At 47.8% G+C, this 27082-nt stretch overlaps 1 long non-coding RNA gene across 1 annotated transcript in view; it reads left to right on the forward strand.

Moving 5' to 3' along the window:
• Window positions 1-27082, forward strand: part of LOC132655101 (uncharacterized) — a 149758-nt gene that overhangs the window by 103908 nt on the left and 18768 nt on the right. The window contains exon 2 of the long non-coding RNA XR_009592736.1: window positions 23175-23220. This is a non-coding gene — a long non-coding RNA (uncharacterized LOC132655101). The remainder of the gene's footprint in view (window positions 1-23174; window positions 23221-27082) is intronic.

Raw genomic sequence — 27082 nt, forward strand, 5'->3', positions numbered from 1 at the left:
ATGGGCCCAGTCGAGGATGCTGGCTAATTTGAGCTGCCTTGCGTCTTCACTGTGGTACAGTGAGCAGCCCTCGGCTTGCAGCAATGCCCAGCTTCAAAGCCTTTTTCTTCTGTCTTTGTCAGTGTGGGTTGCTAGAACAAAAGTGCCATGGACTGAGTCATATACCGTCCATTTTTCACAGCCCTGGAGACTGGAAAATCTCAGATCAGAGAGTCAGCATGGCTAGATCTCTTCTTGGTTATAGACACTGGGTGTCTGGCTGATGAGGCTGAGGTGGGCTAGATGAGGGTGTGGGAGAGCTTGCATGGGCACTAATCCTCTCAGGGAGCTCTGTGCTTATGGCTTCATTATCTCCCAAAGGCTTAGCCTCCAAATGCCATCCCATTGGAGCTTAGCTTTTCAAAAGATGAGTCTGGGGGCACAGAGTACTTTTCTGTAGGATCCTGTCCCATCTTGGGCTGCAACAGTGAGGTTCTGGGTAGGGGAGGAAGATGCAGAGCAATTAGCACCTCAGTATGACCAAAGATCAGGTTCCTTTGGCTCCGCCAATTAATCTGGCCACCTTCTGCTTGAAGGATGTGGACCATGCAAGTAGAACCTAGAGTGTGTGAGATATGGGTGGGGCCCTACCCTAGCACCCCCAGGCCCAGTGCTGTACTAGGAACCTGGTCTTAAGGTGTCAGTCTCCCTGCCCTGCCCCCAATACTTAGCCCAACTGCCAGCAACTCTCTTGTCCCACAAAGGTCAAATCCGGTTGTCAGAGAGTCTGCAGCAGCCAGCCTGTCATCTCACCCTTTGTTACTAAGGGATCCAGCTCCCTCAGAGAACGGAAGGGTGGCCCCATTGTAGCACAGTGCCCTCCTCATGTTTCAGTCATTTCTTCGGGCTTCCTCAGTTACTAAGGCTTCTAGGTAAATGATACGCAGACAGAGTGGGGTGAAGACAGAGAAGGGGATCCCAAAGGGAATCAAAATGCTCCTGGGAGATGAGCATCTTCTTCATTCTGTGTCCTGCCTCCTGGCCACACTAGTCTCTGTCTGTTCTCCCTCACCCCACTTACTGCTTTCCCTCCCTAAAATCCTGAACAAGGATGGGGCAGCTCGAAAGCACCACCTCCCCAGTTTGTCTCCCCCTGTGTGAACGTTTCTATCATTTCAATGAAACACCATGACCAAAAGCTGGTTGGAGAGGAAGGGAGGAGTTATTTGGCTTACCCTTCCAGATCGCTGTTTATCATCTAAGGAAGTCAGGACAGGACTTCAAGTAGCCAGGAACCTGGAGGCAGGAGCTGATGCAGGGACCATGGAGGAGTGCTGCTTACTGGCTTGCTCCCCATGGCTTGCTCAGCCTGCTTCCTCATAGAACCCAGACCACCAATGGAGGGGTGGCTCTGCCCACAAGGGTCTGGTCCTTTCCCCATCAATCACTAATTACCCTACAGGCTCACCTACAGCCAGAATTTACGGAAGCATTTCCTCAAAGGAGGTTCCCTCCATTCAGATAACTCTGGGCTGTGTCAAGTTGATGTAAAACTATCTATCACACTGCATCATCTTCAGCTAAATCTCTTTCAGTCTCCTGAAATGGGACTTGCTTTCCCATTTCCTTTGCACTTCCTCCAATTCCTTCCTTTTCTTTTCCTTTGTGGCTTTTCACTCATGCTAAGGAGACTGCCGTTGATCTGCATCCCAGCTCCTTACTCAAGTTTGTACCCTCCCATCCATGCCTCTCTGGTGGACTCAGTCTCCAGCTGAGCCCAAGGATTTGCAACTGAGAAAATGTATGTAAATGCCCTGCTCCACCCTGTCTTCCCTCCAATTCTCTGCCTCATTGGCCCTTCTTACTGTCCTTCCATATAGAGACGGAGGGACTCTGAATCCCATTTTAATTGCGTATCCCATCCATCCATTTCTTATGGCAATCCAACTCTTACTTTATGCCAAAGAAGTTTGACTTCCTCTAGCCCCCTTGTGATCTAGTTAGTTCCCCATTCTGCAACCCCCACTAATCATAACTATTCAATTCTGACCCTACCCACCACCCCCATGAACTCCCTTAGGCTCTCTGGTTCTAAACTCATCCTTTATGCAAACTACCCCCAAGCTTAGCTCTGTGTCCTTGCTAAAGGTATCCTTGCTACAATACCCTTGCTCCTCTGGATGTCTGTAGCCTCCTGATGCTGTCCTAGAGCTCATGAGCCTGAATCAAAGCCTCCTTTTGTCCTCTTGCCTCAAGCTGGTCTCTGCTCCTCATTGCTACAGTTCTAAGACCTGAACATCAACATTAAATTTTTGTTTTACTTTCTTTCTCTGTTGGCAAGGACACAGTTGACTCCCAGGACTCCGGTGTTGCCCTCTCACGCTGGCGTTTTGTGAATGAGGGCTGGGCTGGGCTGGGTTTCTGCTTTCCACTCTGCCATCTTTGCTACATGTCTGCTAACTGACCTCAAAACAATGGCCTCCCACCTGTGAAGCACTTTTTGTCTACCCTGTTTTTGTTTTTGTTTTTGTTTTCCTTTTCCTTTTCCTTGGAGTGTCTCACCCTCTGGAACGTTGAAGGTCCATTTCATAGTACTTTTATCTCCCCGTGGACTTCTGTTGACTGAGCCCTGTAAATATTTGGTCAATACAACGTGTTTGCGGAAGGCATTGCATATTCAACCTCCCAACAATGCTCCATGTGTTTGTGGTCTTGTGGGACTCAGATGTTAATTCCGTGGCTTCCCAGGAATTTGTGGCTGACGTTTGGTGACCACCCACCTAGATTTTTGTAGTGGTTTTGAACTGCACATCTCCCTAGTGCATCCTATGCCAGGAGGCTGCGTACCCTGTTTGCGGGTATCGCTTTCTACTGGAGGGATGTACTCTTGCTTCTGAGAGCGAGCAAGTCACCTGGCATCTAGATCCTCACAAGCACCTGGCTTCTCCAGGCTTTTGATAGAGTTCATTCCAAGGAATTGTCCCGTGCCCTCCCCCCCCCCCCCCCCGAGCTACTTAGGTTCTGTTGCCTTGATTTTTCTTTTTTTGTCTAGGGTGCCACAGCCCATATCAAAGAACCACACTCAATCTTTTTTGATTTCTCCATCCTAGGGCTCACTCCTCTGAGGGGCTTGTCCCACAGGCTCATTCTTATCTCTCTGCACTGTCTTTTATACCATACAAGTGCATATGTGCACACATTGTTAGCTTTATTTGAAAGTTATTTTAAATATAAGACCAAAGACTATTTATAACTTTGTTACTCATATTGACCTATTTGGAATATTTTAGTCCAATAATGTAGTCCCATTGGTTTTGTTTCTCTCTCTTTCTCTCTCTCCCTCCTTCCCTTCTTCTCCCCTCTCTCTCTTGCAAAATTCTTTTTTCTTGGCCCACTTGAAGGAAATCTGCATGCATCTTGGATCTTTTCCTTTAAATATATCAGTGGATCGTGTTCCAGACAGCAGGAATGTCTTCTTACAAAGCCTAGGTCAGTGCTGACCATTAGTCTCCAGACAAGTCCCAGATTGGCGAGTCAACCCTTTAGCATCCTTTACAACACCCCTTCCCTCCTGTCCAGGTCCAAGTGTAAGATGAGCTGTTCCACTGACTGATCCCCTCACTTCAGCCCCCTTTAACCTGCAAAATTTCTATAGTCTGTCTTGTTTTTTTACGACATGGACATTTAAAAATAACTATTTTAAAGAAGAAAGATCGCCCTGCTTGCATTTGGGATCATGGGGATGGTTAGCTTGTGGTTCCAATTTTGTTATTGCATTGCCTTATTGGCATCAAGTCCATACTATGTGACCCTGGCTGGCCTGGTAATAGCCCAGGATGGCCTCAACCTCATGGTAACCCTTCTGCCTCAGCCTGCTGGGATTACAGGTGTGTACCACCACCGTCAACTGATGAGGTTGGATATTTTTAACTAAACTCCTCTTGAGTGATGTCTTTATCAACATGTCACTTCCGGGGGTGACCAAATGTCCATCTGGCTCCCATTGGAAGTATGGATTTGGTTCATCAGGGTAGGTGTTGCCTTGTTTTGCCATTCATTATACAACAAATGTGTGCTTTCTCCTTCTTAACTAAGAATCCATCTGTGACTTGGAGGTCAGGCAAAGCTCCTTCTCCATCTTTTCTCTTGGATTTAGCAGTCTCCATGTTTTCTGATTTGGTCATCACCAGAGTGGCTGCAAATGCTTTCCTAACTCTGTAATTCTTGTCATCTTCCACTGGGCTGCTGAGATTTTACTGTCAGCAAGAAACTTCCTTCTCACTGCACATATATGTTGGTTGTAGAGATGGACTTGTGAATTCTTACTTATTCAATGTTTTTAATCACTACTTTGCTCCATTATTTGAGGCTCAGATTGGCCCAGATCCAACCCAGTTTCTATACACACAGGTGCCCCCCCCACTTTTGCACTGTGCCTTGCAAAGGTCCCAGACCCACACATGACAGTGACTTAGTTGTGGGGTAAAGAGGGAAAGATGTGCCATTTAGATGCTTTCTTGGGTTCCTTCCTGCTGGTGATAATTCACACTGATAGTGACAGAAGGGGCACTTCTGTCAAGTTATCGTTACATTAGGAGCCATGAAGTGTTGTAGTACTCAGTGTTCTGGGCAGAGGCTTAGAGGGTGACCTGTGAATCTTCATGGGTGATCTTGTGGGGTTTTGTTTGTTTATTTGTTTGGTTTTGCTTTGTTGCCCCCCCCCCCCCCCCGCAAGCCTTCCCATTCTCTTTGCTGTTACATTCAGAATACAAAATGAGGGATATGAAGTCTATACTTTAAAACCCGGAGCATTTCTTTCCCATGTACATCTGAAGTTTGTAGTCCTGCCCCAGCCCCCACGAGCAGCAGTCTCTATCTAGCCATCATTTAGACATAATTATGCACAGTATGTAGAGCTGAATTATGGCTCTCTTCCCCGGGGCTGAGCAAGACAGATGGAGAGGCCAGTCTTCCTTGTCAGCGCGTTCCCAGCCCTTTCTGAAAACCCGATCCCAAGTACATGTGAGGTTAGTCTGGACTTCACAGGAAACCCCTGCTCTGTGAAGTCTTTTGTTTTGTTTTGTTTTATCGCTTTGCTAAGCAAACATACTCCAAGAAGACACAAGGTGTTTCGCAGCAGTCAAATGCTATGCCTAGTGCACGCATGCTCTCTCACCGCCTCCCCCCCATTCTTCTAAGAAAAGAGTGTAAGAAATGCCAGCTTCTAACACATTACACATTTCTCAGCTGGCAGGCTTTCTCTTGTGCTTCTGTCTTCCATTCTGAACAGCTAAACTGGACTTCAAATTTGAAAGTCCCACACGTCTTTTGACCTATTAAATCAAATAAAACCTACTGGTTGGTTCCTGTTTAGAATAGACTATCAGTTTTCCCTTGACTCTTTACTTTCCTTCCTGAAAAACTTTCTATCTCCTCTTACTAGACCCAGAAATGTAGGCCTCCTGATAGGATGTTTCTAATTCTTTCTGTTCTGTAACAGGACTTTCGGAGTGGACAATTGTCATTTACCTGGCCAGGGTTCACTGGCTATGGATTTTCTGTTTTGGATTTTTTATATATTTTTTATTTATTTACTTATTTCCAGGTTACGATAACATTAGCCATTTCCAAGTAATTAAATTCCAATATAGTCTTTTGGATTAGGGGATATCCTGAAGGTGAAATGCATTGGCCTAGTTACATATTACATCTGAATTCATGTTTTTGTTTGTTTTGGCTTATTTTGCTCCTTTTAAACATTTTACTAAAAGGAAATTTATTTCCTAGCTTTGGTCCCAAATCTAGTTAAGCATTCTTTTTTTTTTTAAAAAAAAAAAAAAAAGGAGGGGTGTCATAATTCATCTGGAAAATATCTGGCCATTAATATACAACATAGTCTAATATTATTCCCTTAGAAAGTATAGAACTCATTACATTAGCGCATTTGATCACCAGATACCTACAATAAACATCTGGAGTCTGTTTTGCATGTGTGTGTGTGTTGTTTTGGTGCTGAGGCTAGAAGCCAGTGTCTGAACATTCAGCTACACCCCTAACCCATCTTCTCCAGAATGTTGATCCTGGATATTCCAGGGACCTGGGCAGTTCTTCCCCATGGTGAAATAGCAAGCCCTCCTCCTTCAGGAAAACTATCTCCCAGTGTCTCCCTGCCAGGGGCTAACGAGTCTCCTTCTGTCCTGGTTTTTGCAGACTCAGCCTCCGAGAGCACTAACCTGAAGCTCACGCCCGGTGTTTACTTTCATTTCCAACCACATCTGGAAGCCAAAATTTATAAACTTATTTCCAAGCCCTACAACGGTTTACTGAGTTTGTACGTTAAGGGGATGGAGGGAAAATGAGCTTCTGCGACTCGTCCTGGGTAGACTGGATAGGGAGTTCGATGGGCAGACCGTAAACCCCAGCCTTGTTTAACATCTGCGGCCTGCTGCAGATGGCAGCAGCGTGAGCGGGCTGTGTTTGTCTTGGAGGTCGAGTCCAGAGAGTTCCACGGAGTGTTCTCCGTATATATACAGCCTGGCATCTCTTTAACCCACCCGAGGCCAAGGGAGGGAGACAAAGGCTGTTTCAGAAGCGGAGGGCCCTATGTCTCATGGGGGAGAGCAGGGATGGGCACCCAACCCTGTTTACAGTTGGGGCAGTGCAGTGGGTGGGCCAATTCTTGTGACGTACTTGAGGCTTAAAAAAATGGTCATAAATATGATGTCTGTCAAACAGGGCTGGCATTTTCTTTTCCTTTCACAACCAGGTTTTGTGTGACTGAAATTTTATTTTATTTTATTTTATTTTATTTTCAAAGAAGAAGTCCTCACAGGTAGGGTGGGACCCTCTTCCCAGTGTATGCTATGGAATGTTTGAGAGAGGCTCTGGTCTCTCTTCTCCACTGGAAAAAGGGACCCTTCCCCATTGTTTCTGAAAGTCTTACCCACTTATGGAGGGCAGGGTCCGCCCATCAGAATGGATGGACACCCAACATTCCGCAGTCCAGAACTTGGTTTTGACCAGCTGGCATTGGGTATGATGGAAGCACCCCAGACAGGCCAGTCGCCCCCTCCTGTAGATTCCCCACTACGCCCTAAGTACAGCAGGAACCAAGGGGTGATTCATAGGGTGCCAGTGCAGGGGAAGGGCGTGCCAGCCTCGGACCCTCCACTGCAGAGAACTGTGCCGGGGGGTGTCCTCTTGAATGCGTGGTTTGGCCCTCTGAGACCTCACGTCTGAGGTGAGTCCGCCAAAGAGAAAGGGCACTTTCTGTGGTCAGAGCCTGGGGCTTGGATGCAAAGCTTGGACAGAGGGAGTGTGTGCCCGGAGAAGGTGTGGCCCACCAAGGAGGAGAAACCCCCATCTGTGAGGAGCAGGGAACAGTGGTTAACTGTTGGGAAGTTTGGCTGGCGCCAGCATCCAGGTGTGCGCTGGCCAGTCAGGTGTGTCATTCCATGCCGCGTAAAGAAGCACGAGGGTCTCAGCACCCACCTCTGCCTGTCCATCGGGAAGGCGACTCCATCAAAATGTGTGTACGCCCCACGAGCCATCACCCTCTGTTGAGATGCAGGCGAGGTGGCCGGGGCTCCTGCTCTCCCCACCCCCACCCCATCTACCAGGTCTTCATGTTTCATTTTGTCCTGACCCAGCCAAGCTTCGAGCCCTTGGATCTGAAAAGATCCTTGCTTTTCAGGGCTTTTTTCCTGGCCCCCGGCCATGCTCGCCTGCTCCGTTAACTTGGGCTTGGTTGTTGAAGGGTGTGAAACAAATTGGACCAGAGAGGGAAGCTGGAGCTTAACCCAGCTGGGTGGGATTTCCCTGTGGGCTGTGGGCGGGAGGGGGAGATCTGTCCCCCACCAAAGACCCCTGGAAGAAACCCAGCCACTGACAGGCCAGTACTTTTCCGTTGGTGGGTAGGGCAGGGTGGAGATGGACCTTGAGCTGGGGACCTAGCAGCCTAGGGATTTTCCAAGGTTTTCTTAGGGAAGTTGTCCCAACCAGGGAGCCTTCCTTCGTTTTATTTATTTATTTTTTAATGGGCCCCGTTGCGACAAAATGTCGGGTAGGCTTGCAGGAGGCTGCCATCAGTGCCTGCCAAGAATGCATTGGGCCATGATAGGGTGAGCAGCTGAGAAGGTGGCTACTCAGGGCTGGGCTCTCTTCCTCTAGAACCAGTTTTATGTGGCTCAGTGGTGCCAGAGGTAGGCAGGTGTCGAGGGCTCCATTTCTCATTTCTTGTCCTACAAAGAAAACCAGCCTTGTGTCCTCTTGACTCTTACGCTGTCTCAAGTTTGTTCGTTTGTTTGTTTTTAACTTTTCCAGATTTTTCTGTGTTCTGTGGTGTAGCCTTGAAGCTGGGTCCACATCATTTATTCATACACAGTCAAGCCAGCAATCGGTTCTCGGCGTTAATTGGTATGATTGACTTGGCCGTGTTCTCTTGTCGTTCTCTTCTTAGAGGGGGCTGTTACTATCACTGCAGCCTTCTTCTCCTAGCTTTCTCTTTGCAGAAGCGTCAGGACTTAGCGTTGGATGCTTATGTTTGTCCAGAAGCTGCATCCCAAGAGGCACACACGTGAGCAGAGACTTTGTCACCAGCAAACCTGGGCCTCTGATGAGCTGGGTGTGCCTCGTCTGTGTTCTTCTAGTAGCTCTGCGTGAGAACTGTGGGTGTAGGGTGTACACTCGCTGGGGCCCACTGTGCCTTCTGGATTCCAGTGTCCCTGTGTGCTCCTGACTGATACTTTCATGCAGGGCAGAAGTGTGACCATATTTGTGTTTGATTATTGATCTCGCAATGTACTGGGAATCAGAACTGTGGGGTTATGGTGTGTTCATATTAGATGAAGAGAAGGTATGTACACAGGCCCATAGCTGGTTTGTTCCCTGCTGTTGTTATTGCAGGAACACATAGTCACAGAGACTTTTTTCTTAACCAGGAAGACCAAGTTGCAGTCTCCTTGCTCTTTGGCAAGTGTTTGTAACTGCTGGGTTCTGTTTGTGTACTGGGGCAGGATGAAGCCTTCATCTAATCTTTGACTGTGTGAGTGGCTATGTGACATTTTCACTGGTCCCCGACAAGGCTGTTCATCCCAGGACCACATTTGCTTGGTATTTTCTGTAGGAGGGCTTAGAGAGCCTATGCATTCTGTCACCCATTGCAGCATCTGTTGAAGCTAAGAGTCTGCCTGGATGTTTGGAATTTTGGAGTATTCCCCAAAGCTTCTGGTGGAATGGCCCAGTTGCTGTGGATAGCTGCTGGGAGAGCTGGGACATTCTGGAGGAAAAGTGTGAATCCGGTAGACACTGAGGTCAGATTGCTAACACCAAGGCTTGGGGACCTACCTTCTAGGCTTGCCTGTGTTTCCACACTGGGACTGTCCTTTATGTCAATGCTGAGCTTCAACACCAAGGGTGCAGAGAGCGGGATGGGCTATGGCTTAGTTGGCAGCGCTTCTCTAGCATAGCCCTGGAATCTATCTCTATCACTGCTTAAACATGGGCACAGTGGCACATACCTGTAATCTCAACACTGAGAAAGTGGAAGAAGAAAAATCTGGGTCATCCTTGGCTGGATAGCGAGTTCAAATCCGGCCTAAGCCATATGAGATCCTGTCTCAAAACCAACCAAGCAACCAACCAAGCAAACAAACAAACAAAAAGGTGCAAAAGGTTTTCTGTCTTTCTTTTGTCATTAGTGACTGTCTCTAAATAAATATTTAAGCAAGTGTGTCTATTTGCTGTCTAGGACAGAGACTCAGAAATATAAAATATAGCTAGTGCTTCCTTTGATCATCCCTGACTAGCAAGCCGACTTACATGTGTCTTGATAATAGCTTACCAGGTTGATGGAAGGAAAATATGTCAGAGCCAGAAAGGCTTAGAAATCTCTGGCAGATGTGGACACTGGGTATCCTCGATCTCAACAAAGCTGTCATGCAGGCTGCTCTACACAGTCCCCTGGCTTCTGGTAGATTTCTGGTGGTCTTTCACACATCTTGGAATGGAGGTTCATCACCCCCACTTCTGGCTTCCTTGTCATATAATATTCTTTCTCTCTATGTATGTCTGTGTTGTGGTTTCCCCTTTTAGGAGAACACCAGCCATATTGAATTCCAATCCTACCTTATTTTAGCATGGTTTTATCTTGACCAATGACACCTATGGTGACTTTTTTTCTTCCAAATAAGGAAGGCCACATTCTCAGGAGCAGAGGGACTTCAACATGTAATGTTGTGTGACTGGATTAGGTTCAATCCATATGATATCACAAATGATAAATGACCAACCTTCACAACAAAAGTATACGTGGGGCTCCGATTTAAATTCTCCCAAGTAATATCCCATCACGGCTAGTTCCTTGAGTAAAACCCTATCATGTGTCCAGGAAGGAGTTTGTAATTTGTGGGAGAAGAACAGACGAATCTTCCCAGTGCTTCCTAGACATGTGCCTTAACAACCTGCACACTACTATTTCAAGACATTTCTCTTGCATGATTCCACATGTTTTATGTTAAAACTGCAGGAAGAGGCCATGCAGTATCATAGTCACAAGTGAGTCCAGCATTGCATGACATACAGGATATAATGAAGTCATAAAACATTAGAATCTGTGGCTTTTCCAAGATGCTGAGCCTAAGTGCGCTCTCTCTTTCCCTCTCCCTCCCTCCTCCCTCTCCTCCCTCCCTCCCACCTTGGTTCTCATGTGTCTCTAGATACCCGAGAGGAGACAGGAAGGATGAGGAGCAATGATTCAGATCCAGCTGATGGAGCCGATATCGCTGCCTGAATGCGGGTGCCGGCGGTGCTGCCCCTGGGCTCCCTTGGGGTGCCTCTCCCTCAGCTGTCTGGCTCCTCTTCTAGTATGCTTTGATTCTACATCTGTTAAGTCCCTCTCATTCTGTTCTTCATAGCCTGCTGCCTGGATGCCTGGTGCCTAAGGTGGTATAGTTAGAAAGTACTTCCCAACCAAATAGGTCCAGCAGCCAACTTAACCAAGAGAAAAATATCCCGGAAGCTTCCTCCCTCCCTCCCTCTCTTCCTTCTGTCTTTCCTTTCCTTCCTCTCCCTCCCTCCCTCTTCCTCCCTCTTTCTCTCTGGCTTTCCCTCTCAGTGCTGCTATGGGCTTCACACCTGCTAGATGAATGACCTACTACTATTGAGCCATACCCCAGACCTTCCTGATAGATTTCTTTAAGAAACTGCCCCCCCCCGGGGGGGGGAATCTGTGGCCTCTGCTAGCTGTTCTAACTGGGCTGGTGGCTTGCAGTGTGGTCAGACTATGTACAGGGCGGTAAAGGTATCTACATGCAAATCTCAAGCCTTCTCCCAGTCCCTGGGCACTGGCAGGGACAAGGCCCCTGGCGAGGGAGCCTGGAGCACTCAGGTCTTTCAGGTAAGCACATCTGTGTCTCCATAGTAGACTCTGTGACATATATCAGATAGAGTTGAGTTCAACCTTAGAATAAGCCCTGACTTTTCAGCTATAGCCCAGTCCCTCTGCAGTGATGACCCATCATGTGCTATCTTGAATGTGAACATTTTTGATGGGCGAGGACAAGGAAGTGTAGATATGCTAAGGCATTTGCTTCAGGCTTCCAAACATCAGATGTGAGATTCAGACACCCCATGCAGCCAGACACTGTGACTTGCTCCTTTTCATTACAAGTCTGAGAGTTGAGTGTGGTGGTGTATGCCTGTAATCCCAGCACTTGTGATGCTGAAGCAGGATGATTGTGGGTTCAAGGCCAGCCTGGACTAAACAGTTAGAACTTCTCACAACAAAACCAAACACAAGCAAAGCTTGAGAGCCATAGTGGGGGTTCATCTACCGTGACCCCTCTCGATCCTGTTGGACACACTGGGTACTGGTGTGGGAACTTGTCTGTTGGGCACATCACGCACCTGGGGAAATGACTGAGACGTCACTTGGGGTTCAGGAACACGGTAGGCTGACAAGTATGGCAGAAGGGATAGCTGTGGCCTAATCCTGCACTTCCTTCCTATATACCTATCTAGATACCAACCCAGGAACTGTCTCTGCCCTCAGCCTCACTGTATAGTTATTATGGCAGAATTTGCCAATCAATAAATCAAGAGACTTGAAAAATGAGCCAGGGATCCATGTCGGCGGTTTCCCCTCCTTGATTAAAACCCAGCGTCAGCCTGTCAGTCATTGGGAAAGCTTGCACCATGGAAAAGGCGATTATCCAGATGACTTTATAAAAGCATGAACATTTGCTGGCTGAAGCCTTTTAAATTAATACTGTGAGTTAACTGAATAACTATTCCCAGCTCTGAGGGCTAGGCTTGAGTATCTCTGGCCCAGGCAGATGGTGATCTGGCTTGCTAGGGGACCACTGGCAATTGTTGGGGGGCCTTGGGGACCCATAGAGTACGCTGATCAGAGATGGTGGTTCTGTCTTAGATAACATGGGTTCCTGTAGCATCATCCCTAAGAATTTCCAGTTAGCAGAAGGGCTTCTACTGCCAAGGACTTGTTGCGATTAAGATCTCATGTTTTCACTCACCCCACATAGTGAACAAGCCTCTGGGGGACTCCCCCTACCCCCTCGTTGCTTAGGGTCACACTGTTTAAATATACCTCCCTGATTTTCTGTGATCTCATTTTTCCTTAAAATATCACTGGAAAGTGTTTTTGAGTTGAATGTTTTATTTTCCATTTAGACGTGGTGAAACCCAGACACGGGGGCTCCGTCTTGGCACCAGGCTGGTGGACCTGGACCTAGGGTATCTTCTGCGGTTCACGGTCCTCAGGGAACTGGGAGCGGCCTGCAGCCACAGTGACATCACAGGGCTGCCCAGGGACACCTCTGTATAGCTGCTGGGTACAGGCACTGTCTTTACTAGGTATCTCTCAGGGCACAGATGTGGTTTGAAAAGAGAAAGCGCCATGGTATTTTAAACTTGTGTTCAATTTTTTTTTTTATCCTTTTCATAGAATGTTGGTCTCTGTCTTAACACTCAAGTTCAAGGCTGTTCAAGGAAGTTCTAGTTGGGAGAGCAAAGTCAGGTCAAAGATTGTGATGGAGACAGAAAGGGAAAAGGGAAAAACCTGAGAGATGCATGAACCCCAAGAAGCAGCAAGTCCAGCAAGACAGGACAGAGGGCTCTGCCATCGTGGTGGTTGTGTACATGTTGCTGCCCATGGAACAGGGTCCACTACAGGAGTTCTTCCTGACTGATGGTCATGTGCTGGACCAGGCTGCAGCCGTTTGCCCACCTAAGAGCCCCCAGTCTCCATAGAGAGAGGATGGGACCTCAACACTCATTGTCTTAAGCCCATACCGAATGCAGAGCACACGTGGGTAGTCCTGGAGTTCCAGCCATGGCTGGGAAGCCAGGCAGCTTCTCTTGGGTGGTAGGATGTGGATTAGGCTTAGCAGAGAGTACCAGAGAGACACAGAGCAGTGAGGGTCCTACCAGTTTGGGGAGCAATGATTAGTTAAGATGCTTATACAGCAGGGTTTCCTAATGTTCTTCCCAGTGACCTCATTGTACCTGAGAATTTGTGTGTACTCCTTATCCTACAGGTATACAAATCAAATGTTTATTGACAAAAAAAATCATAAAGAGATTTATTTTTTAAAAATTCTTTGGTATGCATATAATTTTACCCTTTATTAAAGGAGGAAACAAGCTTGCATGGTGGTGCTACGGATCTGTTTGTTCACGTTTACATGAAGATGTAAGTCTTGGCTGAATGCTTTACACTGCGGGATGTAGGGCATCCTTGATATTTTTTAGAATCAGTGGATGCTTTGATTTCATAACTGTAAGCCCTGAGCACACTGCTTCCTGTAAGTTGTAGTACAAGATACCAGAAGCCCACTTAGGGCTGTTTTAAAAAACTGCTGGAAGTTCCCACCTGCTCTCAAGTCAAAACTCATTTAATTCAAAAATTATTTTATTTATTTTTATCCTGTGTGCATTGGTGTTCTGTGTGCATTGGTGTTCTGCCTGCATCTCTGTCTGTTTGAGGGTGTCAGATACCCTGGAACTGGAGTTACACACAGATGGGACCTGCTACTTGAGTGCTGGAAATTGAACCCTGGTCCTGGCAGAGCGATCAGTGCTCTTAACTGCTGAGCCACTTCTCCAGCCCACAGTTGTTGTTATTGTTGTTTTCCTTTCATTGGGTTCAAACAGTGCATTCTAAAAACCAAACATTTTTAGCTAGGACAAACCAAAGATACACTAATTTGATAGTTACATGCTGAGGAACAATACTAAGAAAAGACCTTTTCCATGATGGAACCGTTATATATCTATAAGAGAAGAAAGCTTTGCAGGTAAAATAAAGACATGGCGCAGTTCGCATGGCATCCAGCAGTCCGGAGTCTGAGCCAAGCTGTTTGGGGCAGTGTCTGTGGATGCTCTGTTGTGCAACAGACAACATAGGGTGCTGCCGTAGAGCCGTACAACAGGGGTGAGCGCCGTCAGGACAGACCCATTCCACATTTGGTCCCTTGAATTAATTCGTGCTTACTTCATGTTCAGAAGTCTTTCGTTGCTGACCAATCTTTTGCAACGCCTATGTCCAGTTGTGTGACCCTGCCTAGGTCACAGTGCACAGTTCAGAAAACTGTGTAAGAGGGAAGTCCTTCAGAGAAAGCTAGAGGGAAAAGAGGAGTCCACGGAGGAGAATCTGGTCTGTATGTGCAAGGGAAGTAGGGGACCATGACAATTGCTGAGCAGGCCTTAGCAGAGCTGATTGGGGGAAGACTACACAGAAGGCTCTAGAACAGTCGAGGTGAAAGTCAGGAAGTCCCTGTGGGAGATGACCGCAGCAATGACCAGTCGCCCACGCCTCTGTATTGCAGACCGAGGATTTCTCGTGCCAGTGTCTCTCATCACCAGCCAAGTAACCCTGACCAACTTCAAGTGCTCTTGTGGCTAACTCACCTGCTCTTTCACACCTGGACTCTCATCCATCCATGTTCAGTCATAAAGGGGCTGGTTTCAGGTACTTTTTACAGTGAGGACAAGTAAAAAAAAAAAAAAAACAAAACAAAAAAAAAGCAAAGCTCTTTGTAGTCCAGGATCTCACAGTTGCGTGGACAAAAAGATAGAAACTAAAATGAAACTAAGAAGTATGGTCATCTGAGTTTCTCTAAAGTGCAGTGAAGGACACAGGAGGTCATACTACTTGGGTGGCCTGTGGAATGGGCTCGTCATGGAGGGGAGAATACCTGGGAGGGGAGACTTTGGCTGTTCAACACAGTATTTCAGACTAAGGAAATGGCAAGAGCAATGGTACTGAGGTACTAAAAAGCAGAGAAATAGGTCTGTGAATGGAAGGGTAATGGGCAAGCCAAGAAATGGTGCAAGAAAAGCAGAGAGGGGGGAATATATGCCTAGTTATATTACTAGAATACTTGCCTAGTATGTATGAAGACATGAGTTTGATTCCCCAACACTGCATATATTAGGCTTGGTGCCACAGAACTGTAATCCCAGCACTGTGGAGGTAGAGGTAGGAGGATTGAGAATTCAAGGCCATCCTCGGGTTTATAGTAGGTTTGAGGCTAGCCTGGACTGCAGAAAGGAGGAGGGCTGAGAGAAGAGTAGGGGAGGAAGGAAGACAGGAACTGTGAATGGAACTGAGTAATCCTTACAAAGGCATACTAAACACTTAATAAATGACTTTATTATTGTGGAAATGCTCCATTCCTGAGGTTGACAAGGGTCTATGGCCACAGGAACATAAGAGATGCATGCGAGAATGATGTCAATAGACATAGACACAACGATTAATTTGATGTTGGAAGAGGGTTTCCTGCCAGGTGATGAGAGAGAACAGGGAGCCCCCCCCCCCCCCCAGCTCCCGTCAAGTCAAGAGGGGTTTTAGGTGATGACTTTGGGTGTGGTGAACTTGAGGTTTTGGTGATTGCCTTCTCTGCAGGCACCTTGCAACCTGAGACTTAGGAAAGAGACCTGGAGCAGGGACTCAAGGCATCTTTGAGGAAGAGGAAAAAGGAAAAGTCCCACCTTGTAATGGAGAGGATGGAGTCTCAGAGTTGGGGCCCCAAGGGAGCCCCGTCATCATCATCCCCTGCATGGCCCTCGGTAGCCAATTGAGTTGACCAGAGGACACAAGACCTGGCTCTCCGTCTCAGACCTGTCTTGTCTGTGCCATGTGGGTAGCAGGCCTCTCTGTCTTCCCAGTGAGGTCTCTGCCAGGGGATGGTGTTCTCTGCTGTCAGCCAGGGCTGTGTGACAGACACAGCGAAGTATGTGCTTGTAGGTTCCGGACCGAAACACTGGGTATCACCAGGACTCTCTGTCATGGCACAGGAATGTAGAAAATGCCACAGAGCAGGTCGGTTCTACCCTGTGGGCTGTCCTCCACTAGGCTAGGACTCTCAGTCAAGTCCAAGCCAACATAGACTGACACTTTCACTAGAGATGGACACCTCTGTCCCTACAATTCTATAACTCTCTTGGATGCCATGTTGGTGTCTGCCATCAGGTCAGCTGATTCCGTATCTCTATCTGGGTCATACCACAGACCCAACAGTAGGGAGCCTTTGCCATAACTCATTTCATGGCAAATCTGGACTCCAGCATGCAGCTTCCTGACCCTGACTTCCACTAGGAATCCTGCAACTTCTATTTTATGCTTTTATTTTTTAATCTTTTTTAATGATTTGTTTATTAATTTATTTTATGTGCATTGGTGTTTTGCCTGCATGTATGTCTGTGTGAGGGTGTCAGGTACCCTGGATCTGTCGTGAGATGTCATATGGGTGCTGAGAATTGAGACCAGGCCCTCTGGAAATGTGGCCAATGCCCCCAGGCTCTGAGCCATCTTTCCAGCCCTATTTTATGCTTTTTAAAAAAGGTAATCTATTTTTTTATTTCCAGTTTAGAACACACAATCTTCATTTTTTTATTATCATAGTAGGATTTCTTTTTCTTCAAAAAACAGTGGATATTCACTTTAGATATTCACAAATGAGAAAACAAGTCAACCATGAGACAAACACAGGGACCTTTTGCTTTCTCGTTCAGCATTTCAAAAATATGTGCATTTCTGAGGTATTTAGAATAGTAAAAACAGATAGCACTTATTGATTACTTACTATGGGCTAGAAAATTTGGAAAAACATGGAATATATTTCATTTACTACAATAGAGAAACAAGCATGATCCTATCTCACATCTTTGAGTAGAAAATAACATTTATGGGGCTTGGGGCTGTAGCTTAGTGGTAGAGCTCTTGCCTAGTATGCATGAGGCCTTAGGTTCAATTCCCAGTATTGCCAGGAAAAAAAAATGGAAGGAAAAAAGGAAGGAAGGAGGGAAGAGAGGGAGGAAGGAAGGAAGGAAGGAAGGAAGGAAGGAAGGAAGGAAGGATCCAGTTATGATTGTGAAGGGTTTTCAGGGTTGGGGTCGCTAACATTCTTGCCCCTCTGCTTTAATTGAGAAAATGATGTCTAGAAGATATCCAAAATGACACAGCTATAGGGTGGTCAGGTTAAGATTTTGCCCTTGAGCTCTCACCCTCTAGGACTCATGCATGTGTGACAAGAATGGTGAGGTGATAACAAACACCTGGTGCTTCCCCTGCGTTTTCCCTGCCTTTCTTAGCTCCTCATGCACCGTCCTGCCCTCCACTGGGTCCCTGAAATGACAGACAGCACTTTAGAATGAGCTGGTGTCACTGACTGGCTGTCTCCCTCCTCCTAAGACCTCACAGCCTTGTTGGTTCAGAGTATGTGTTGACACTTTCTTTTCTTCCTGTTCACAGCTCCTGAGTGGCTCATAGCGTAAGCAGATTGAAAGAACATTTTTTTTCATTGCTGTAACTCAGAAACAAACACACACACACACACACACACAGAGAGAGACCACGGTACCAACGATTGTGTGTTTTAGGTAGGCAAGGTTGGCCACATGCAGTGCATAAACCCTGGTTCAAAATGGAACAGTTAGCTCCCATGCCATTGTGAAGAGCAAAGTGCCATCACCTCCGCCAGGAAGACTGGGAAAGTCATCCTGGTCTTTAAGCCAAGCTGCTCTGATAGAGGCACGCAAAACTAACTTTATGGGTAGACTTGCAGGCATTACTGTCCAAGAATATTGCCTCAGCCGCTGCAAACACCACCTTAGTTTTCTAACAGTCCTCCACAAACAGCCTGAGAGGTGTGGCTGCTTTCTCTGTGACCAAGGCCCTGTCTTTGAAGCTCTGGACATGTTGTCATATCTGGATTCACTGAAGAGCTTGACTACAAAATTATCTTCCCTAAGAGAGATAGAGAGATCCCCAGAAACACACCCAGAACACACACACACACACACACACACACACACACACATTCCACAATAATGCTTGTTTTTGTAAGATGAAGAAATTGGTAGCCAGATGCATGGGCTTAACATGGCTGCACATCTGGGCACCAATTCCTTAGTGATCTAGCTATGTAATGAGATAGCGACCAGGTACCAACAGCGATTAATGACCAATGCTGAGGTGGTGGTGGCCCTGTCTGTCAGAACTGTGTGTACTCTACCAGTGTATTTCTAGAGCTGACTGAAATAAGTAGGCGGTAAAGGGCTACCTGGGAAGGTCAGTTTATTTGCTGACCTTGGGTTGTGTCAGTGTGTACTAATTAGTTCCTTCATTTAGGATACCCCAGCTTTTCCTTCCCAGTGAAAAAACCCTGCCTCTTTCCATCCATCTATGTACACAGCTTCCCTCCTGCTTGCTGCTCTGTTGAGTGTGGCTGGACTGGGCAGGTCGTGGGAAAGATCTCTAGGCAGCTGGCTCATCTGAAAGCCAGGCCTGGCCTGTGTGGGGAGGGCGGGCAAGAGAGGAGGCCTTTCTCCCCTCCTCCGGTAAGAAAATAAAAGAGATAAATGAAGCCTAATCCTGACCCAGGGGCGAATCCCAATAAAGGTCCAGGTTAATTCTTCCTGCTGATCCAACCCTCGGATTCATTGTAAGAATTAGAGAGTTCTGAGCACTAATTTGCCAGATGAGATTGTATAATTATCTTTTATGGGCCTGAGTGTGATGGAGGCTTGGTGTTTGTGCTGCAGGGGCGGGCTGCCTGCCTGCCTATGCTTGGTCTTCCTTCCTGCCAGGCTTGAGCATCCCACAGACAGGTGGGGGTGGTAGCTACTGTGGTCTCTGCGATCAGACAGACCCAGCAGGGTTTGAAGCTGCTGTGCCCCACCACCTCGGGGGGGTGCTTGCCCATAATAAAACTGGGGAGTTTTAAATGGAAACGCCAAAGAAAAGGGTGAACCCCATGCAAGGCTATGGTAGGGATCAGGTTCCTGGCTGGAGTGGGCACCTTCCAGAAAGATCCCTCCACGAATCAACACTAGGGCTGTCAACAGGGCATCTCAGCAAAGCCCACTGAATTTTAGAGTGTGAAGAAGCAGGTCATTTTAGGATCAAATTGTGATGGTCATGCCCTTATGATTTCATAGTTCCCTTCCACCATAAAAATATTAAAATGAAAGTTTTATGACCACAGTGATATCAGAATGATTAGTAGCCAGGCTGGACCCGTGACCTAAGCATTTCTGTGACTATCATTGCTATGACATTTCTCTGGTTTGGAAAGACACAAGAGCATCTCTGTGGGCAGATAAAACTAACTGTGGCCTGGTGGATGTGTTGGCCTTGGGGGAGTTTCTGGAAATGGAACCTAGTGCTGTGACCTCCAGAAAGCTTCTTGGCCTATTTTGTAGAAGTCATTCCAGTGGGCTCTTTCTTACTTATTCTAATAAAAACAATTATATTCCGTGTGATACATGGTTCATACATACCAAGGGATCATGAAGGAGCTGGTTTGGGTTGAAATTGCAAGGTGTGAGAGGATGAGAGGCATAATGAGATCCCGACCGGGTGTGTGCTGCTTCTGAAGGTGTTCCACCCAGCCCCTGTCCATTGTCCTCCGCAGGAAAGGGGCAGGAAGGGCCATGCTGACAGAGTGGGAGGTACAGGAGAGCTTCCAGGGCACATTCTTGACAGTGTGTGCCAGGGACAGAGTCAGTATCCCTGCGTAGTCAGTCTGGTGTTCCCTCTCTCCCCCTCCTTACCTTTCCTCCCTCCCCCCTCCCTCAGTCTCTGGGTGGTTCAGGTGGCTGTGCTACTTCAGAGAACAGAGTGAAGCAAATGTTGGGTGGGATGCATAGATCTCTTGAGACACACAACTGCCTAGAAATGGGTCTTTTCCTGCAGACTCCAGGGTCCCCAGAAGGAGAGCTGCAGCTGGAGGGAGGTTTGGCTGGCTTGCCTGAGTTCCTGGGAGTGTGGGAGGATGAGAGAGGGGTGTCTCTGCATGCAAGCTACTTATGCATTATGGACCAAGGACCCTCAGCCTTGGGTTTCCCCAGGGAACGCATTGAAAATGCAAGTTCTGGGCTATGGAGATTGCCTAGCGGTAAAGTCCTTGTTACACGTGCATGAGGACTTCAGTTTAGTTTCCTTGAACCCATACAAAAATGCCAGAGGCAGTAGTGTAGGCCTCTGAGGTCCCAGCACTCTACAGTGACTAGAAAATTCTTGAAAGCTTCTGAGTCAGTTAGCCTGATATCTATTACAGGGAGAGACGCTGTCTCAAACAAGGTGGAAGGTGAGGACCAAAGCTTGAAGTTGTCCCCCAACCTCTGTAAGCTATCTTTGGCATACACAGTGTGGCCCCTGCGCGTGCGCACAGGTGTGTACACGCGCACACACACAGAGCATAGTTTTAAATATAGATTCTCAGGTTGCCACCTATGCACTGTGAATTTCCTTTAGCCGTATCTCCAGCAGATCCTCAGAAGCACTTAGGGTACACTGTAGGAGCCTTCCTCCTAGTGCCCAGGCCTCACAGGAGACCAGTCAGGACCCTTGGCATGGGATCAGGTTTCAATAGGATTTTTACAGAATCTTAGGGGAAAGGGGGATCACTCCACTCTCCAGCCATTTAACTTCAAGAAGACCCCAACCCAGGGTTCTGACCTGCTGCTCTCTCTCTTCTCCCTCTGATTTAGCAGGCTGGGGTGAGATTTCATGGGGCAGCATGAGGACTGAAGATTGCCTCCTGTTTAAATTAATTCAGCTCTCTACCAGAGGGAGGGGCAAAGTTAACACTGTCTCTATCCATGAATGAGTTTATGGGATGTGTTCTACCCAATAATAAACTGCAGATGGGTGGATGTGGGATGGCTACTGCAGAGAGTAGGAATGGGAATCTGTTCTAGATGCAAGGTTGGAGGTGCCAAGGAGCCTGCCATTTTGTTCAAAACTCCTGGGAACGAGTTTTCTGTTTCTCTCAGTTGGCCAATGAGGTTACAGGTATAAGACAGTTCCTCTGAGTGCAGATGGTCCATTTGCTTTGCCCCACAGTCAGAAATCTATTGCAGAAGGCTGGGGTGACAGCTCCGTTGATAAAGAGCTTGGCAGGTAAGCCTGAGGATCCGGGTTCAATCCTCAGCACGACCACCCATGTATAAAGCATTTATAAACCGAGTGCTGGGAAGGTAGAGACAGGAGAGTCCCTGAAGCTCACTGTTTAACAAGCCTGGTCCAATTACTAGGCCCCAAGTTTCAGTAAGAGACCTTGTCTCAAAAACCTCGTGACTCCTGATGCATGGTGCCTGAGTTTGACCTCTCCACACAGACATACACATGCACCTCTTGGGAGCTTGACTACGCCAAGGGTACTGCATTTGAGGCCTGAGGCCAGTCCTTGGTTAAGCTCATGAACATGAGAGTAGGATGCAGGCTCTGCAGACACGTCACTGGAGAGGCTCTGTGGTATGGGGGGGGCAGCAGGAGGCCCCCCTCCCCAGTCTGACCTAATGGCTGGTGGTGTTGGCTGCAGAGGACCAGCTGTGCCCTGTCCTCAGGAACTCAGAAACCCTGGAGCGGTGATATGTGAGTGCAAACCCAGCCACCCAAACAATTCTCTCCCTTGTGCTGAAGGTTACCAGTTTTCCGTTTCAAGTCCGATTGTATTCTTTTCCCCTCTTGTCTGTCTTCTCTCTGTTTTCATTTGCCAACCTAAGGGTCTAGAGTGATTTCTTTGAGCCTAATGATGGCGAGGCTTAGAATGGGGCTATTATCTTTAAACACCGTTTGAAATACTACTCTTCCTGGTGTCTGAATTAGACAGAACAGAGGCCGGATTTAAAGATTAACTATCTGTTTTCACAGCAACAACAACAGCAACTCTGCTGATACCTGCACATTTGTTCAGGAATTACCTGAACTCACTCACAGGCAAGATACCCACAAGGGGATGCATAATGCAGAGCAGTTAGCAGTGTACCAACCACGTTTACTGCAGTGTGGCGGAGGTGAGGTGCGGAGCCCGATGGCACAAACTTACTGTCCTGTTGAAGGAGGGCAGACAGTAAGTCCAACATATAAAAATAATGGGACAGGAGTCTATGTAAAAGGACCAGGCAGCTAGCTCCTTTGGTTGTTTTGAAAGCACGGGAACCTGAGTTCAATCCCCCAAATCTGTATTGAAAGAAAAAAAAAAAAAAGCTGAGAGTTGGGAGTAGCGGTAGATAACTTTGTAAAGCACATTTATACAAACATACAAACGTACACAGCTCGAACACGCACACCTATGAGTGAACAGACCTGAACACACACGTGTGCACACACATGAAAGATCCCACTCGAGCCAGAACAGCTCCGTATTTGTCCATCCATTGTTTGACTATCAAGGTCAACAGTTAATAGCCTGGAAAAAATTACTATCCACTGTAATATCTTTTTGCATTTAGTTAATTCTGGGTTTAGTTTATTTATTTATTTTTTAAAAGAACACATTTCGCTGAAAGTAGTTTTTAACTTGTCACGATTCCAATTGAGTGTTTTCATTGCATATGAAGGAATGTTTAGCAACCGTTGGCCTGGTGAGGTGGCTCATGCTTACAATCTTGGCACTTTGAAAGCTGAGGAGGAGGAAGGTGCGTGAGTTCAAGGCCAGTCTGGGCTACACAGTGAAAGCAGGTTTCACGAATGAACAAAACGAATGGACGAATGGATGACTGAATGAACGAATGGATGAATGAATGAGGAGTAACTGCAGCCCTTAAGCTCCCATGACCCTGAAAGGCTTGGCCTTCAGGGTTTACCCCCACCACATGGTGAGGCGGATGGTGGTGTGTTCTGTATCGCCCTGCTTCCAGACTTAACTCTCCCCTTATTGTTCTAGGTGAAGCCAGAGCTTCCTGCCGACATGGAGCAAGGACAAGAGAAAGGTGAGTTGCACACAGATGTCTCGGTACTGTGCTCCTTCTGTTCTTTTTGCTTTCAGGAGTGGAGTCATGTTCCTGTGTATGCCCCCTGGTATAGACACACCCCTGACACCTGCCAGAGCACAGGCAGCAGGCAGGGGTCTTGCAGTTTGCTGTTGGAGCTGGCTTAGGCTCCACTGAAAATACAGCATGCTGTTAAACCAGGCAAGGCTGTGTTCTGTGCTTTCCTGATTGTCACTTGGGTTGATATAAATGCTCACATCACACCTCTCATGGCTGTAGCAGATAGGTTACAGTATGCCCAAAGGCCCGACAAGGAGATTGAGGTGGAATCACATGCTCAAGATGTGGGTTTTGGGAGATGGTTAGGACTCAAAGCCAGGTTCGTATTGACACAGTTCTATATTGCCCTTTTGCATTCTGAAGGGCCCCTCTCCAACAGCTTCTTGCTGCCTTTACAGAGTTCACTGCAGGGACAGTCTTGTAGCACATGGGAAGAATCACCAGGCAGGTGACTTCAAGCCTACACACATATACACCCCCCCCACACACACACTAACACGCTTCCACACACACCCTCCCATACACCAACATACACCCACACCCACACCCAAAAGCCCACACTCTCCCTCCAACACACACACACACACACACACTAGATAGGCAACAGGTGGATCCCACCTGCTGCCCTTCAGGAGCGCAGAGACTGCCCGCCGGATTAAACAGGATCTCAGAGTTTTCTGGAAGGCTGCCGACCCAAGTCTGGTCCTAATAATACTGGATGTAGAACACACGGCTGCTCCTTTTATCCAAGAGGTGGCTTTGCCCATTGCTGATAGACTCCTCCATCCAACATGGTTACGGCAAGTCTGGCCATAAATCTCAGGGGTAGGTCCTGAGTGGGAGGCTCAGAATACAGGAGTGTTTGACCAGTGATACCAGATCATCCCTGCATCTCCCACAGAGCCTGGAAATGGAGAACTGGGGGTGGGAGCGGGGCTGGACTTGGACAACTCATGAGAGGAAGACGGGGTAATACCTTGCCAGGTTGGACGCAACATTTGACAAGTGGCAGTAGTTTTTTTCTTGCTTCAGTCTTGGCAGTTCTGGATTTGACTGTGAATAAATTTCTAAGCTTCGGTTTCCTCTGTAAGATGGTGATGCTGCAGTCCTGCAAGCATGGAATGAAATAGGATACAGCCAAGGTCTGCCAGTGCACAGAGTCCTGACAGTATCACGGAGAGTTCCTCTCCAAGCCTTCTCTTCCCTCCTCCCTCATACCCCTCTGGCTTTGGCTTTTGGGGAACCAGCTGGGGTACCCATGCTCTAATCTGGGGGCTTGGTCTCTTCCTCCTAACTGTTTGCATCTTCCCTCTGCCTCTCTCTTAAACCCAATATTTCATGGCTACTTGATGCCTTTGGAAACCCATTGTAACTCACCTTTTATCATCCCAGCATCCACATCTCCTTGGATACGCCATCTCATTTGCCATCATTTCCTAGTCCCCCTGCTCTGCATCTTACAAATTCTTCCTGCTCTCTACGTCCCCACATCCTTTCCTCCCCCGTCATCCGTGGGCTTCACCTTCGGAAAGCTCCTACCCACACATGTCCCATGGGCTGGCTGCTCCTTCACAGGCCCTTCAGGATGTCACCTGCAGTGCTGCTCCTGAATCCTCACCTTGGGCTCTAGGCAGTAGGTGTGGAAGGGCACGTTGTTCGGGGCCTCCCGTCTCTAAACTTTTCCTATCTTCATTTCTCGTTTGAAGATCCAAGGACCACAGAGAAGGGACCTGGACAACAGTGGGCTCCCTGAGGGAGTGTGGCCTTGTACTGAGGGACTGTTGTTGAAATCGCTTTTTCAGCTTCTGTCTTGGCTTGGTAACTTGGGCTGTATGCATATTGGGGTCAGGGATAGTTAATAAGTGACTTGAGGGGATTTCCAGGCAAACTGTGGGTACTGCCTTTCTGAAAAGAGCACTCTTGCTCATTATCTGCCCTCAGGCTTCCTTCCTCCTCAGCCCAATGCCATAAGATGTAGCTGTTTCCTCGGGCCTGAATGGCTGTGGTTCCGTTCTTTGTTCATTCATTCAGTGGAGACTCAGTGATGTCTACAGAGGAACGGACAAAACAGGAGTGATCCTGTTTTCATGGAACTTGTCTGCTAACAGGCAAACAACTAAATGGTACAAAGCAGCTGTTGGTACTGCAGAATAGTATAGAGCCAGAAAATGCAGCGAGTGAAGGCAGAGTGAAGTGTTCACTAAAGGGAGATGGGTACATGAAGGAGCGGTTAGAGGAGGACCCTGCATGCCTTTCGGAAAAGCCCTTGGGACAGAAGGAACAGTCAGAGCCAAAGATCAGAGCAGGAGCCTGGAAGTGCAAGGTGGATCTAGAACCCAGAGCAGATGTGGTAGGGTCTCAGTGAGAACTGATGCACAAGACGACCACAGCAGGGAGAGCCCTGAGGGAGTGTAGCCTTGAGGGAGTGACGTGTGCGAGGATTTGACTTTCTGTCCCAGGGCCCTTTTGCAGGGACTGGTATAGAAGCCTGGAGGAGCAGGTGGCTGGGCAGAGATTCCAAAGGGGGAGGGGCGGTAGTGATGGTGGTATAGGATGTGCCCGTCTCCCTCCTCTCGTGTCACATACAGAATGACAGTGAGGTTGCTACTGTCACATCACAGGACCTTTCACAACTGCTGAGTTTAGAGTCACCTCTGGCATTGGGGTCTGGCCTTAATAAGAGGGTTACCCCAACACACACTCACACACACACACACACACACACACACACACACATATACACACACACCTGTAGGTCTGTCAGCAAAGGAAACTGGATCCTGAATAAGAGGACAGAGACTAAATGTCCATGTTCTCTTGTTCTGAACGTGTTCTGTCATGGATAGGTGCTAGGTGTATTCGAAGGACACCTGACAGAGACACCATCAGGTTTCAGAGCAGCTAATGTCCCCGAGGGCGCTCCTGTGTGGGCTCCTCAGATCTCTGAGGGCTGCAGCCCTGTTCCTCCTCTCAGCTTGCCCTGCCCCTCTGAGAACCTGCAGCTCAGCAGCTGTAGAGATGAATGGTATCAGCCATCATGCATCAAGAAGAGGCAGGCTCTGGGATTCACGCTGGATGCAGAGGGTCTTTCTGAGAAAGTGTCCAGTGTATCTGACCTCGGTGGTTGTTAGCTAATGTCCTGTGATGGTGTGTGACATGGAAGCTGAGCCTGTAACACAGTGAATGCTTGGTATCTCAGACAGACACCAGGCATTGTGTCCTGTGTGTTTGTGTGTGTGTGTGTGTGTGTGTGTGTGTGTGCGCGCGCGAGCGCGCGTGCGCATGTGTATGTGTGTGTGTGTGTGTATAGTGGAAGAACTAGCTGCTGATCCTAGTGAAGCCTTAGAAACACAGGTGCTCTGTTGAAAATGCCTGGAGAGGGAGAGAGGAATCTTTGCCTGTGTGTTCCTGCCAAGGCCAAGGCCAGGTGTGTTTCTGGGCAACTCCTGAGGACACCTCCCCGCCCAGAGCCTTGCCCTGCTACCTCAGTAATCTCACAGGATTAGAGTGCTGGCTCTGCCTACTTCCTTTCAAAGAGCTGTGACATCACTGCCTCTTAGCCCCCAAGGCTCCTGTGTGGTGTCAGCAGGAGGAAGAACTGCTGTAACTGATGAAAAATCTGACACCCTGGGAGGACGTGCCCTTTCCTGGGCTCCATCCATCATGTGTGTGTGGTTCAAGGGTGACGCTGTCACTCAGATGGCCGGGAGTTGAGAGGGGAAAGCTGGGAGCTGGAACAGGCATCATTAGTGCAGGGATAAGCTCGGCCAAGGACTTGTGTCATCCCAGGGACTTGCAGATG

This window comes from Meriones unguiculatus, chromosome 7 (assembly GCF_030254825.1).
Source record: "Meriones unguiculatus strain TT.TT164.6M chromosome 7, Bangor_MerUng_6.1, whole genome shotgun sequence".
Classification (NCBI taxonomy): domain Eukaryota; kingdom Metazoa; phylum Chordata; class Mammalia; order Rodentia; family Muridae; genus Meriones; species Meriones unguiculatus.